This window comes from Anomaloglossus baeobatrachus, chromosome 1 (assembly GCF_048569485.1).
Source record: "Anomaloglossus baeobatrachus isolate aAnoBae1 chromosome 1, aAnoBae1.hap1, whole genome shotgun sequence".
NCBI classification, from domain to species: domain Eukaryota; kingdom Metazoa; phylum Chordata; class Amphibia; order Anura; family Aromobatidae; genus Anomaloglossus; species Anomaloglossus baeobatrachus.
Window position 1 is genome coordinate 707,780,024 of NC_134353.1, and position 13,489 is coordinate 707,793,512.

At 50.0% G+C, this 13,489-nt stretch overlaps 1 protein-coding gene across 2 annotated transcripts in view; it reads right to left on the minus strand.

Moving 5' to 3' along the window:
* PI4KA (phosphatidylinositol 4-kinase alpha) overlaps window positions 1-13,489 on the minus strand; it is a 268,461-nt gene that overhangs the window by 114,288 nt on the left and 140,684 nt on the right. The window lies entirely within an intron of this gene.

Here is a 13,489-nt window from a genome sequence, read left to right on the forward strand (position 1 = left end):
TGGTCAGTAAACGGCGTAGCGGCAAAAAAATTCCAAACGCCAAAATTACGTTTTTTGGTCGCCGCAAATTTTGCGCAAAATGCAATAAAAGGCGAGCAAAACGGAGTCCAAAATGGCCGCGGTCAGGGGCAGACGTGCATGAGGGAGCTCCTGACCATCTAATAGCATCCAGCCCTCCAGCTGTCTAAACCAGCCTAAGACCCCCCCACCTATACCAAGGAGATCGGGTGGACGGAGGGAGACCTTAAATTGGAAGGCTGTCTCAGAGCTGGGACCCTGTGCAGGCTCCTCGAAGCCGAGGCTGGGACCCACGCAGCAGGCCGCAGGGCCTAAGCAGCAATACCCTCAGGAGGCGAGAAGTGTCTGTACAGAGGAGATCCAGAAGGTGACAGGAGGCCCAGGCGGAGAAACCTGGGATCGCACGGAGCCGCCGCCACCTCACCCTTCAGAATCAGCCTCAGAAGCCTGTGGGACCGGCAGGCAGAGACGCGAGGAGGAGAACCGCCGCCATCTTGAAGCCCGGGGCTCACCTTCCTGACCCCGCAGACTAGAAGCGGGCGCTCACAGCCGCGGGCCACGGTCCGGGCGGCAACCAGGGAGTGAAGGGGAAGCAGCCGTCTGCCCGGCCATCAGACAGAGGAAGCCGGAGCGGGGAGTGCGGTGAGAAGTGTCGGGCCTCCCGGAGGCCACAGGGGGATCTGAGGTGCCGACGGGAACCCTCGCGATAGCTGAGGGCGTCGCATTGTGAAACCCGGCTGGGACCGGAGAGGAGCTCGGGCGGTAAGTGACTGGCTATATACCCCCGGATGCCCTCTCGTGCTCCCGAGTATACCCAGGGAGACCCAGGAGAGTCCGGGTCATACCCCGCCACGGCCCTCATACAGTGGGTCGGCGACCTTCTTCTACCAACCTCCCCCACCTCCTCCCCGCTCCCACAGCAGAAAGATAGGCGGCTGCCTAGAAGTTAGTGGGCTGCCAGGCCCAGTTTTGGGGTGAAGCTGCATTTAAGCACCGGATAGGGGAACCTGGGGAAGGCTTGAAACGGGAGCCCCCTCCACACCTCCCCCCCCTCACAGCATAAGGACTGCATTAACAACATATCCAGAGATACCCCTCTCCTCTATTTGTTACCTAGGGGTCTGCCAGGTGTGTGACATATGCATCTGGGGTCTCAAGAGGGGCCCTTAAGTAACCTTCCCAGACCTGGAGTTATACATCTTCCTTGTCCCAGGGGCAGCAGACGGGGAAACGCAGAAGAAGGAGCATAGAGGACATCCAACTAGTCCTATAGTATATGTAAAAAAGCACAAACCATCTGATATTCTCCCCCCCCCCACAGGGGCATGTAAAGCGGTGCACCCCACACAACATAGAGGGAGCGAAGTGACCGGACCCCCACTATACTGGATATAAGATAATACCAAAAGAGCTGACTTCGACATGGTCAAATTTGGTAATAAAATGGCTAGTGCTCTGCCTAAAGCAGCGGTGACCACGACCCAAGCAGATGTTGACAAGTTCCTCAAAAAACATCTCTTGCCAGCAGAGGTGGGGGCTGAGTGCCCTCAAAACTCATCTGCTAATACCACACAAGAAATGGAGGAAGATGTCAGTGACGCAGAAGACATGGATCCTAGTAAGAGCCTCCCAATCTCCAGGTCCTTTATCAAACGGATTCTCAACAAAGCCTTGGAACCGGTAGTGAAGGAACTCTCTCATATCAAACAGGACATTGGCCAGATAGGTCACAGAGTGGAATCACTGGAAGCTTCCCAGGCCACGATCACCACAACATCCAATGCCATCATCTCTTGTCTTCACCAACAAGAAGATAATATCAACCAAATACAAACTATTCTGGAGGATCATGAAAATAGGGAGCGACGGAACAATCTCAGAATAAAAGGACTACCGGAAACGGTAGTAAATGAAGCCCTGACCCCAGCTCTATTAAGCATCTTCACCAAATTGATAGACACTGACCCTGCACCATTGATAGAACTGGTCAGAGCCCATAGATCCTTGAGACCCCGTCCCAGGCAGGGGGAACCATCAAGAGATGTCATATGCCGTTTCATGGACTACCGTATTAAGGAGCTCATCCTCAAAAAAGCAAGAGAGGCCGGCTCCATAAAATATGAAGATTCCGAAGTCAAGATTTTCCAAGACCTAGCTGCCACCACTCTGACCAAGAGGCGAATACTGAAACCCTTCACAGAGGAGCTACGCCAACGCCAATTCCCATACCGCTGGCTATATCCATTCGGCATTGCAGTAACGGCGAAAGGGAAACACTATCAAGGCAAAACATCAGGCGAAATTAAGCACATCTGCGAAGATCTGGGGATTACTCTGGAAAAGTATCCTGAATTAGAGATCCATAGCTCAGCGACTGCGTTACGGCAACTTCCAGAGCCGTCACCCTGGCACAGCGTCAACCCGAAGGCCCAAAGGCCTAGACGCAATGCGGCACAGAAGCAACAGGCGAACTCAGAAAACAAGCCCCATGAGAAGGCCTAGGCTCAGGCCTATTATTGCCAATCATTGTTTATGCATGTTAAAAGCATGAAGTCTCTTTAGGGGTTCCACACTTTCTGCTCCCTCTAGATGTGTATTTATTCTTATCTAGATGTTGAAAATGTTGTTATTGTTGACTTTAACATTTTGTTCTTTTTCTGATCCTTTCTTCATCCCCCATCTCTTCTGCTCCCTTCTTTCCCAGTATGGTCGTTGGTCTGGTCCATTCATCCCACCGGAAAAAGAGTCGTCCACCCGCAATCGTCACTATGCAGGCACAACATAAGGTATTTAATGTGACAAGTTTTAACGCTCATGGGTTGAATTCCCCCATACCAAGGGCACAAACTCTGTCTAATTTCCACAAGAAACATATTGACATAATCTTTCTACAAGAAACACACTTCTGCAAGGGCAAAATTCCAAGCTTTGAAAAAGCATACTATAATACGTGGTTTCATGCTCCCTCCCCTAATAAACGGACTAAAGGGGTGTCGATAGCATTCGCCAAAGATATACCCTTTTTGCCCCAGCATGAAGTAATTGATCCGGAGGGCCGGTTCATTTTTGTTAAAGGCCTATTAGCAGGTTCAATGGTAACTATGGGAAATATTTATGCTCCAAATGTCAGGCAGGTGAGGTGGCTGCTTTCCACACTCAAAAAATTTAAGACCTTTTCGGAAGGTATCCCAATACTCTGTGGAGATTTTAATGTAGCTTTGGAACCAAAATTAGACTCAACCTCAAAAAAGAGCCACATATCACTCAGGGATCTTTCTCGAGTCAAAACTGCTCTCCTCTCTCTATCCTTGACTGATGTCTGGCGACTACAACATCCTACCACCAAAGATTTTACCTTCTTTTCTCACCCTCATAAATCATACCACAGGATAGATTACATTTTCTTACCCAGGTTTCTACTATCTAACGTCACAGACACAACAATCCAATCTACGCCACACTCTGATCACGCTTATGTCACGGCAAGTTTCACACTACAGAAGGCATATATGATTCACCGCACATGGAGGCTAAATGAGTCAGTTCTCTCCTCAGAAGACAACAGGAAACGTATTTCTGATCGTCTCCGCAATTATTTTGCGGAGAATAAGACGCAAGACATTAAAGCACCACTTTTGTGGGAAGCACATAAAGCGGTCATAAGGGGAGAACTGATTTCCATATCCTCACACCTTAATAAACAGAGGAAACGGATTCTACAGAATCTATATGAAGAAATAACTATATTGGAAGCCCAGCACAAAAAATCTTTGTCCCAACAGACTTTAGAACTACTGACTGCCAAACGGGTGGCGCTAAGAGACATACTCAACAAACAATCGGCCAAGTTACATTTGAGCTGGAAAAACCGCATATTTGTACACGGGGACAAGGCCTCCAAACTTATGATGTCACTAATAAAAACAAGACAGGCCCGCACGTTTATACATACACTCAAAACACCACAGGGACACCGCACTCAGGACTATACGCAAATCTCAAATGAATTCTTACAATTCTATAAGAGCCTATATCAATCCCGACCAGAAGAATCAACAACAGAAACAGACAAGAGAAAACGCGGCATACATAACTACCTAGCCAATCTAAACCTCCCGACACTCTCCAAAACACAACAAGAATCCCTGGCAAGACCTTTTTCTCGTGCTGAGGTTCAGTCCGCCTTGTCCAGATGCCCCATGGGAAGAGCACCGGGCCCAGATGGCCTACCAACCTTATATTATAAAAAGTTCTTTGACATATTGGGGGATCATCTCCTGGCAACATGCAATGCTCTGCTCCTGGGTGATCCTATTCCCAAACAAACTCTGGAAGCCCACATTTCATTAATACATAAGGAAGGGAAGGACCCGGAAAGCTGTGGAAGTTATAGGCCCATCTCGCTTTTGAATGTGGACCTAAAAATCTACGCTAGCTTAATAGCAAACCGGGTTGCGGAAATCCTTCCTGACCTTATATCTCCGGAGCAATCCGGATTTATAAGGGGAAGAGAAGGGAAGGATAATGCGCTACGCTTACTTCACCTAATGCAATATGCCAGGACCCGGAGCCTTCCCCTCGTGCTATTGGGAACGGATGCCGAGAAGGCGTTTGATAGGGTGGACTGGACCTTCTTGCGGGGTACGCTGGAGGCTTTTCAGTTTCCTCAGTCGGTTATACAGGCAATACTACAGATGTACACTACCCCCACAGCTAGAATCAAAATAAATAACACGCTGACTGATCCCTTCGACATCAAGAATGGAACCAGGCAGGGATGCCCCTTGTCCCCCCTACTTTTTGTCATGGTAATGGAGCCATTGATATGCTCCATCCAACAAAACCAGGGAATTGAGGGGATTAACCTACAGGGGACTCACCACAAGTCCGCCGCCTTTGCCGATGACTTGTTGGTAGTAATGTCCAGACCCGAAAGAGGCTTCCCTGCCTTCATGAGCACACTAGAAGAATACAGCCAATGGTCCAACTTTAAAATTAATCTCTCCAAATCTGAAGCACTGAGCCTAAACGTTCCGAGTAATGTCATCAAACGTCTCCAGAAGTCATTTCCATTCAGGTGGCCAAAAAGCCACATTACCTATCTCGGCATTAAAATAGGGAAAGCCCCCAAATCACTCTTTGACCTGAATTATAAGACTCTCCTTCCCAAACTCACCACGCAAATAGCCTCATGGAAAGCGCCTTTCATCTCTTGGATAGGCCGGAAAAATCTTATCAAAAGCATAGTACTTCCAAAATTCATATACCTCTTTCAAATGTTACCTATACCAGTCCCCAAATCTTTCCTTTCTCAATGTAATTCTTTAATTTCCAATTACATCTGGAACAAGCACAAACCTAGAATCAATTTTCACACTCTAAGTCTCCCAAAGGACAAGGGGGGAATGGGTCTCCCCAACATATCCGTTTATTATAAAGCTGCTGTCCTCTCTAGAGCAGTAGACTGGGTCAGATGCCCCCCGAATAAGTTGTGGACGACAATCGAGGAACACCTGGCCCCCTCTCCCTTACGAGCTCTTTTACTCGCCCCCCCTTGTCAGGGAAATAAAAGGTCTTGCACCAATGAACTAACTAGAACACTCTTGGACAACTGGAATCGTAACATAGAGCTTTTGGCCCCTCCTCTTTCACCACTTACCCTAATCTCCGATATACTTGACTCCAGCCTGAACCTCGTTGACACCGCGAAACCTACATATCTAAGTACTGCAAAGATCCCAGTCGTAGATCTTCTAAAGGACGGTGCTTTGGTCTCAAGGCAAGAGATGGGTGAGATCCCCCTCCTTTCTAAACTCACTTTTCTTCATTATATGACAATAAAACGCACAATTCAACCATTACTGTCACAGTCCAACCTCACTAGGCCCTTAACCGCATTTGAATCATTTTGCTCGCAAACAAGGTCTCCTAAAAAAATCTTATCTCGCTTATATAACACCCTACTCACAAAAGAAATGGTAGTAAAAAGAGCTTACATATTGAAGTGGGAAAAAGATCTGAACACCACATTTACTGACGTTCAAACGAATCAAATTTATAGTGCCTCGCATGGACCGTCATGTTGTGTGAGGGTCCAAGAGAGTTCCTTCAAAGTAGTTGCGAGATGGTACATAGTCCCGGACACGGCCGCTGCTTGGCAGTCTGCCTCTTCAGGTCTCTGCTGGAGATGTGAGGGGGATAGAGGAACGTATATGCATATTTGGTGGACGTGCCCTCGCCTCCAGGTATTCTGGAAGATGGCAATCCAGCTGATTTTTGACCTTACAAACAAGCAGGGGGGCCCAGAACCCATGCATCTGCTACTAAATTTCCCATTGTGGCCTAATGATAAGGCTAACTCGAAACTGGTGTCTTTTGTGAGCTCAGCTTGCAAGCTGCTGATTGCTCAATCGTGGCGCACGACTAATATACCCAACATCTCGCAGCTGCTACAGAAAATTGACCAACTATACCACGCGGAGGAGCTCTCTGCCCTCTCACGACAACAGATGTTCTTCTTTGGGCAAGTTTGGAACACCTGGAAGGACTACAAATCCAAACCTTCTTTCTTGACGGCGATTGCGCAGGAGATGACATAAAGAAGACTAGGCTGTCTCCTCCCCCCCATTAGGGGACCGAGTGAGCTGACGACCTGGTCCTGAGTACTATGAACATATGGTGAATGGACCCTAGACCAACACCCTTTCCCTTTTCCATCCCCCCCTATCATTTCCCCCCCTTCTCAAATCTCTTAAACCCTCTATCTCCCTTCCTAAAGTTGGGGGGTAGGTACTGAGGGCTTTGCTTAGAATTCTCAGTGTTTCCTCCCCCCCCCCCCCCCTCTTCCCTCCTTCTATTTTCTTGCTTCCGCTATATGTTTTCTTCTCTATTTTCTCTCCCTTAAATAGGAAAAAAGGTTAAAACTGTTCCTCTTTTTTATATTGCTATGAGAGTAGGACATGGTATGGCTCACCTTCTACTATACGCCGGATATAACGACTTTTGATTGATTTGAGACTCTGTTCCACAGAAGACATTGTACCTGGAAGGCGGCTTCATGCGGTTTAATGCAATATAGTTTCATAGTGATGCTAGTGATGTCCATACTTTTTGTTATGTGCATTCATTCTGTTTATATTGGTTTAATAAACAAAACATTAAAACAAAAAAAAAAAAAAAAAAAAGGCGAGCAAAACGTAGCATCTGCGCAAAAATGGTACCGTTAAGAACGTCAGGTCGAGACGCAAAAAATAAGCCATCACTGAGCCTCAGATCCTGAAAAATGAGAACGCTACGGGTTTTGGAAAATGGCGCAAAACGTGCGCCACGTTTTTTGGACAAGCTTGTGAATTTTTTTTAACCCCTTAGATACAAGTAAACCTATACATGTTTGGTGTCTACAAACTCGCACCGACCTGAGGCATCATACCCACACATCAGTTTTACCATATAGTGAACACGGTGAATAAAATATCCCAAAAACTATTGTACAATCCCACTTTTTTTGCAATTTTTCCGCACTTGGAATTTTTTTGCCGTTTTCCAGTACACTATATGGTAAAACGTATGGTTTCATTTAAAAGTACAACTCGTCCCGCAAAAAACAAGCCCTCATATGGCAAGATTGATGGAAAAACAAAAAGGTTACGCCTCTCGGAAGAAGGGGAGCAAAAAACAAAAACGCAAAAACGGAAAGTGCCCGGGGGCTGAAGGGGTTAAATAGAACACTACTAGGGGAGGGTGAGCAGTGTTTTTCCATTTTTATTTTTTTTTGTCCACATTACATCTAATCACGCTGTTGTTACCCTCAAAGCGAGCCATTCAAACACTAAGCGTTTCGCACTGGGCCAAGCACAGCGATGCTCGCGTGAGCGGTTTGTATTCGTAAAGTTTGTACCGCACTTCAGATTCACTTATCACTAGTTAGGAAATAACGACTTTCCTGAAATGTAGCTACTGGACACACTGGGCCAGGATCTGGTGGCCAAGCTCCTTGGAAACAAGCTGAACACTATGTAAGATAAAAGCTGTCACAACAGGAGGATTACAGCAGAAAACAAAAACCAAATCAATTGTAAACGAAGGGAATTTTGTTTACTTACCGTAAATTCCTTTTCTTCTAGCTCCTATTGGGAGACCCAGACAATTGGGTGTATAGCTTCTGCCTCCGGAGGCCACACAAAGTATTACACTCAAAAGTGTAACCCCTCCCCTCTGCCTATACACCCTCCCGTGCATCACGGGCTCCTCAGTTTTGGTGCAAAAGCAGGAAGGAGGAAACTTATAAATTGGTTTAAGGTAAATTCAATCCGAAGGATGTTCGGAGAACTGAAAACCATGAAACAATTGAACATGAACAACATGTGTACACAAAAGAACAACTAGCCCGAAGGGAACAGGGGCGGGTGCTGGGTCTCCCAATAGGAGCTAGAGGAAAAGGAATTTACGGTAAGTAAACAAAATTCCCTTCTTCTTTGTCGCTCCATTGGGAGACCCAGACAAATGGGACGTCCAAAAGCAGTCCCTGGGTGGGTAAAAGAATACCTCGATAACAAGAGCCGACACGACTCCCTCTTACAGGTGGGCCACCGCCGCCTGAAGGACTTGCCTACCTAGACTGGCATCTGCCGAAGCATAGGCATGCACTTGATAGTGCTTTGTGAAAGTGTGCAAACTAGACCACGTAGCTGCTTGACACACTTGTAGAGCCGTTGCCTGGTGCCGCAATGCCCAGGACGCCCCCACGGCTCTGGTAGAATGGGCTTTCAGCCCCGAAGGAATCGGAAGCCCCGAAGAACGGTAAGCTTCAAGAATCGGTTCCTTGATCCACCGAGCCAAGGTTGACCTGGAAGCTTGCGAACCCTTACGCTGACCAGCCACAAGGACAAAAAGCGCATCTGAACTGCGCAGGGGCGCTGTGCGAGACACGTAGAAACGGAGTGCTCTCACTAGATCTAATGAGTGCAAATCCTTTTCAAAGCGGTGAATTGGATTAGGGCAAAATGAAGGTAAGGGGATATCCTGATTGAGATGAAAAGGCGATACCACCTTAGGGAGAAATTCTGGAACAGGACGCAGAACCACCTTATCCTGGTGAAAAACCAAGAAGAGGGCTTTGCATGACAGTGCTGCAAGCTCCGACACTCTACGGAGTGAAGTAACTGCTACTAGAAATGCCACTTTCTGCGAAAGACGCGATAAGGAGACATCCCGCAGCGGCTCAAAAGGCGGTTTCTGAAGAGCCGTTAGCACCCTGTTAAGGTCCCAGGGTTCCAGCGGACGCTTGTAAGGTGGGACTATGTGGCAAACTCCCTGCAGGAACGTGCGGACCTGCGGAAGCTTGGCCAGGCGCTTTTGAAAGAATATTGAGAGTGCCGATACTTGCCCTTTGAGAGAACTAAGTGACAACCCCTTATCCATTCCGGATTGAAGGAAGGAAAGAAAAGTGGGTAAGGCAAAAGGCCAGGGAGTTAAACCTTTATCAGAACACCAGGACAAGAAAATCCGCCAAGTCCTGTGATAGATCTTGGCGGACGTCGGTTTCCTGGCCTGTCTCATAGTGGCAATGACATCCTGAGACAACCCTGAAGACGCTAGGAGCGAGGACTCAATGGCCACACAGTCAGGTTGAGGGCCGTAGAATTCAGATGGAAAAACGGCCCTTGCGACAGCAAGTCTGGGCGGTCTGGCAGCGCCAACGGCTGACCCACCGTGAGATGCCACAGATCCGGGTACCATGACCGCCTCGGCCAGTCTGGAGCGACGAGAATGGCGCGACGGCAATCGGACCTGATCTTGCGTAGTACTCTGGGCAGCATTGCCAGAGGAGGAAATACATACGGCAGTTGAAACTGCGACCAATCCTGAACTAATGCGTCCGCCGCCAGAGCTCTGTGATCTTGAGATCGTGCCATGAAGGCCGGGACCTTGTTGTTGTGCCGTGACGCCATGAGATCGACGTCCGGCGTTCCCCAGCGGCGACAGATCTCTCGAAACACTTCTGGGTGCAGGGACCATTCCCCCGCATCCATGCCCTGACGACTGAGAAAATCTGCTTCCCAGTTTTCTACGCCTGGTATGTGAACTGCGGAGATGGTGGATGCTGTGGCTTCCACCCACTGCAGAATTCGCTGGACTTCCTGGAAGGCTTGACGACTCCGCGTGCCGCCTTGGTGGTTGATGTATGCGACGGCAGTGGCGTTGTCCGACTGGATACGGATCTGCCTGCCCTCCAGCAACTGCTGGAAAGCCAATAGGGCCAGATACACTGCCCTTATCTCCAGGACATTGATCTGCAGGGAAGACTCTATCGGAGTCCAGGTTCCCTGAGCACTGTGATGGAGAAACACCGCTCCCCACCCTGACAGGCTCGCGTCCGTGGTGACCACAGCCCAGGTTGGGGGCAGGAAGGATTTTCCCTGTGATAGAGAAGTGGGAAGAAGCCACCACTGAAGGGACGTCTTTGTTGCAAGGGAAAGAGAGACGTTCCTGTCGAGAGAGCTCGACCTCCTGTCCCATTTGTGGAGAATGTCCCACTGGAGCGGGCGCAGATGGAATTGCGCGAAGGGCACTGCTTCCATCGCTGCCACCATCTTCCCCAGGAAGTGCATGAGGCGTCTCAAGGGGTGCGACTGAGTCTGAATCAGAGACTGCACCCCTGCCTGCAGTGACAGCTGTTTGTCTATTGGTAGCTTGACTACCGCTGACTGTGTATGAAACTCCATCCCTAGATAGGTCAGAGATTGGGTCGGTGTCAACTTGGATTTTGGGAAGTTGATGAGCCACCCGAACTGCTGGAGGGTCTCCAGAGCGACGGAAAGGCTGTGTTGACACGCCGCCCGAGAAGGTGCCCTGACTAGGAGATCGTCTAAGTAGGGGATCACCGAGTGGCCCTGAGAATGCAGGACCGCCACAACGGATGCCATGACTTTGGTGAAAACCCGAGGGGCTGTCGCCAGGCCGAAGGGCAATGCCACGAACTGAAGGTGTTCGTCCCCTATGGCGAAACGCAAAAAGCGTTGATGTTCTGGTGCGATCGGCACATGGAGATAGGCATCTTTGATGTCGATCGATGCGAGGAAGTCTCCTTGTGACATCGAGGCGATGACCGAGCGGAGAGATTCCATCCGGAATCGTCTGGTGCTCACGTGTTTGTTGAGCAATTTGAGGTCCAGAACGGGACGGAATGATCCGTCTTTCTTTGGCACCACGAATAGGTTGGAGTAAAAACCGCGACCCTGTTCCTGAGTGGGAACGGGGGGTCACGACTTTTTTCAGAGCGTCCACTGCTTGAAAAAGTGCGTCTGCTCGCGCGGGGGGCGGGGAGGTTCTGAAGAAACGAGTCGGAGGACGAGAGCTGAACTCTATCCTGTAACCGTGAGACAGGATGTCTCTCACCCATCGGTCTTGAACATGTGGCCACCAGGCGTCGCAAAAGCGGGAGAGCCTGCCACCGACCGAGGATGCGGTTCGGGGATGCCGTGAGTCATGAGGAGGCCGCCTTGGAAGCAGTGCCTCCGGCGGTCTTTTGGGGGCGTGACTTAGGCCGCCACGCATAGGAGTTCCTCTGGCCTTTGTCCTGTCTATTGGACGAAGAGGACTGTGGCTTGGCGGAGGGACGAAAGGACCGAAACCTCGATTGAATTTTTCGTTGCTGAGGTCTCTTAGGTTTGGACTGGGGTAAGGAGGAGTCCTTTCCCTTGGATTCCTTAATAATCTCATCCAAACGTTCGCCAAACAATCTCTTGCCAGAAAACGGCAAACCGGTTAAGAACCTCTTGGAAGCCGAGTCTGCCTTCCATTCACGCAGCCACATGGCCCTGCGGACTGCAACCGAATTAGCGGATGCCACCGCTGTACGGCTAGCAGAGTCTAGGACTGCGTTCATGGCGTAGGAAGAAAACGCCGACGCCTGAGAGGTTAAAGATGCAACCTGCGGGGCAGACGTACGTGTGACCGCATTAATCTCAGCCAGACAAGCTGAGATAGCTTGGAGTGCCCACACGGCTGCAAAAGCCGGGGCAAAAGACGCTCCCGTGGCCTCATAGATGGATTTCACCAGGAGTTCTATCTGCCTGTCAGTGGCATCTTTTAGTGATGAGCCATCTGCAACCGAAACTACAGATCTAGCCGCCAATCTGGAGACTGGGGGATCCACCTTAGGACATTGAGCCCAACCCTTAACTACGTCAGCGGGGAAGGGGTAACGTGTATCAGTAGGGCGCTTAGTAAAGCGCTTGTCCGGAACCGCTCTGGGCTTCTGGATGGCATCCCTGAAGTTAGAGTGATCAAAAAATGCACTCCGTGTACGTTTGGGAAACCTAAACTGGTGTTTCTCCTGCTGAGAGGCCGACTCCTCTATAGGTGGAGGCGGGGGAGATAGGTCCAGCACCTGATTGATGGACGAGATAAGGTCATTTACTAAGGCGTCCCCTTCAGGTGTATCAAGATTGAGAGCAACATCAGGGTCCGAACCCTGAGCTGCAACCTCCGCCTCGTCCTCCAGAGAGTCCTCAAGTTGGGAACCCGAGCAGCGTGAGGAAGTCGGGGAAGATTCCAAGCGAGCCCGCTTAGCTGGTCTGGGACTGTGGTCCGTGGAGGAGTCCTCCACGTGAGATCTAGGGTCCACCCCGGCCGGGGTGTACCGAGAGGGACCTGGAGGCGCCGATCTATCAGGGTCAGGGGCCTGTGTAAGGACCGGTCTGGACTGCAGGGCTTCCAGCAACTTGGCAGACCATTTGTCCATAGACTGAGCCATGGATTGCGAGAGTGACTCTGAGAGCTTTTCAGCAAAAACTGCAAACTCTGTCGCTGCCACCTGTACAGTGGAAGCAGGGGGGTCTGCCTGAGCCGAGGGGCCCACTAGTGACCGAGGCTCCGGCTGAGCAAGCGTAACAGGGGTCGAGCATTGCTCACAGTGAGGGTAGGTGGAACCCGCAGGTAGCATGGCCCTACAAGAGGTACATGTCGCAAAAAAAACCTGTGTTTTAGTGCCCTTGCTCCTTGTGGCCGACATGCTGTTGTGTCCTAGGAGCGTGATCACTGAGGGTATATAGAAAAAAGGGTATACAGCCCGGCCGAACAGAAAAAAGTATATATATATATATACGTATCTATACCGGCACCCAAGGGGACCAACACCGAGTGACCGGTGCGGCTTACCGACCGCTAAAAAGCGGGGTGTGTGCGCTCCAGATTCCCTGCCTGGTCTCCCAGAGCTGCAGAGCTGTTCTCTGTGATTCTCCACCGGCAGAATGTCCTAAAGATGGCTGCCGGAGCTCTCAGGGGAGGAGTGAAGCCATGGGCGGCGTTAGAAAAAGTGCGGGAATCTGGGGTCCCCACAGTGATCAGTGAGGGGGGAGGAAGCATACAGGATGCCCCTGCCCTCACTCCGACGTCAGGTCGGCTGTCCCGCCCCTATCTCTGATAGACAGGCCCAGGGGCGGGAGTTTTTTCCACTAGGCCGCGATGA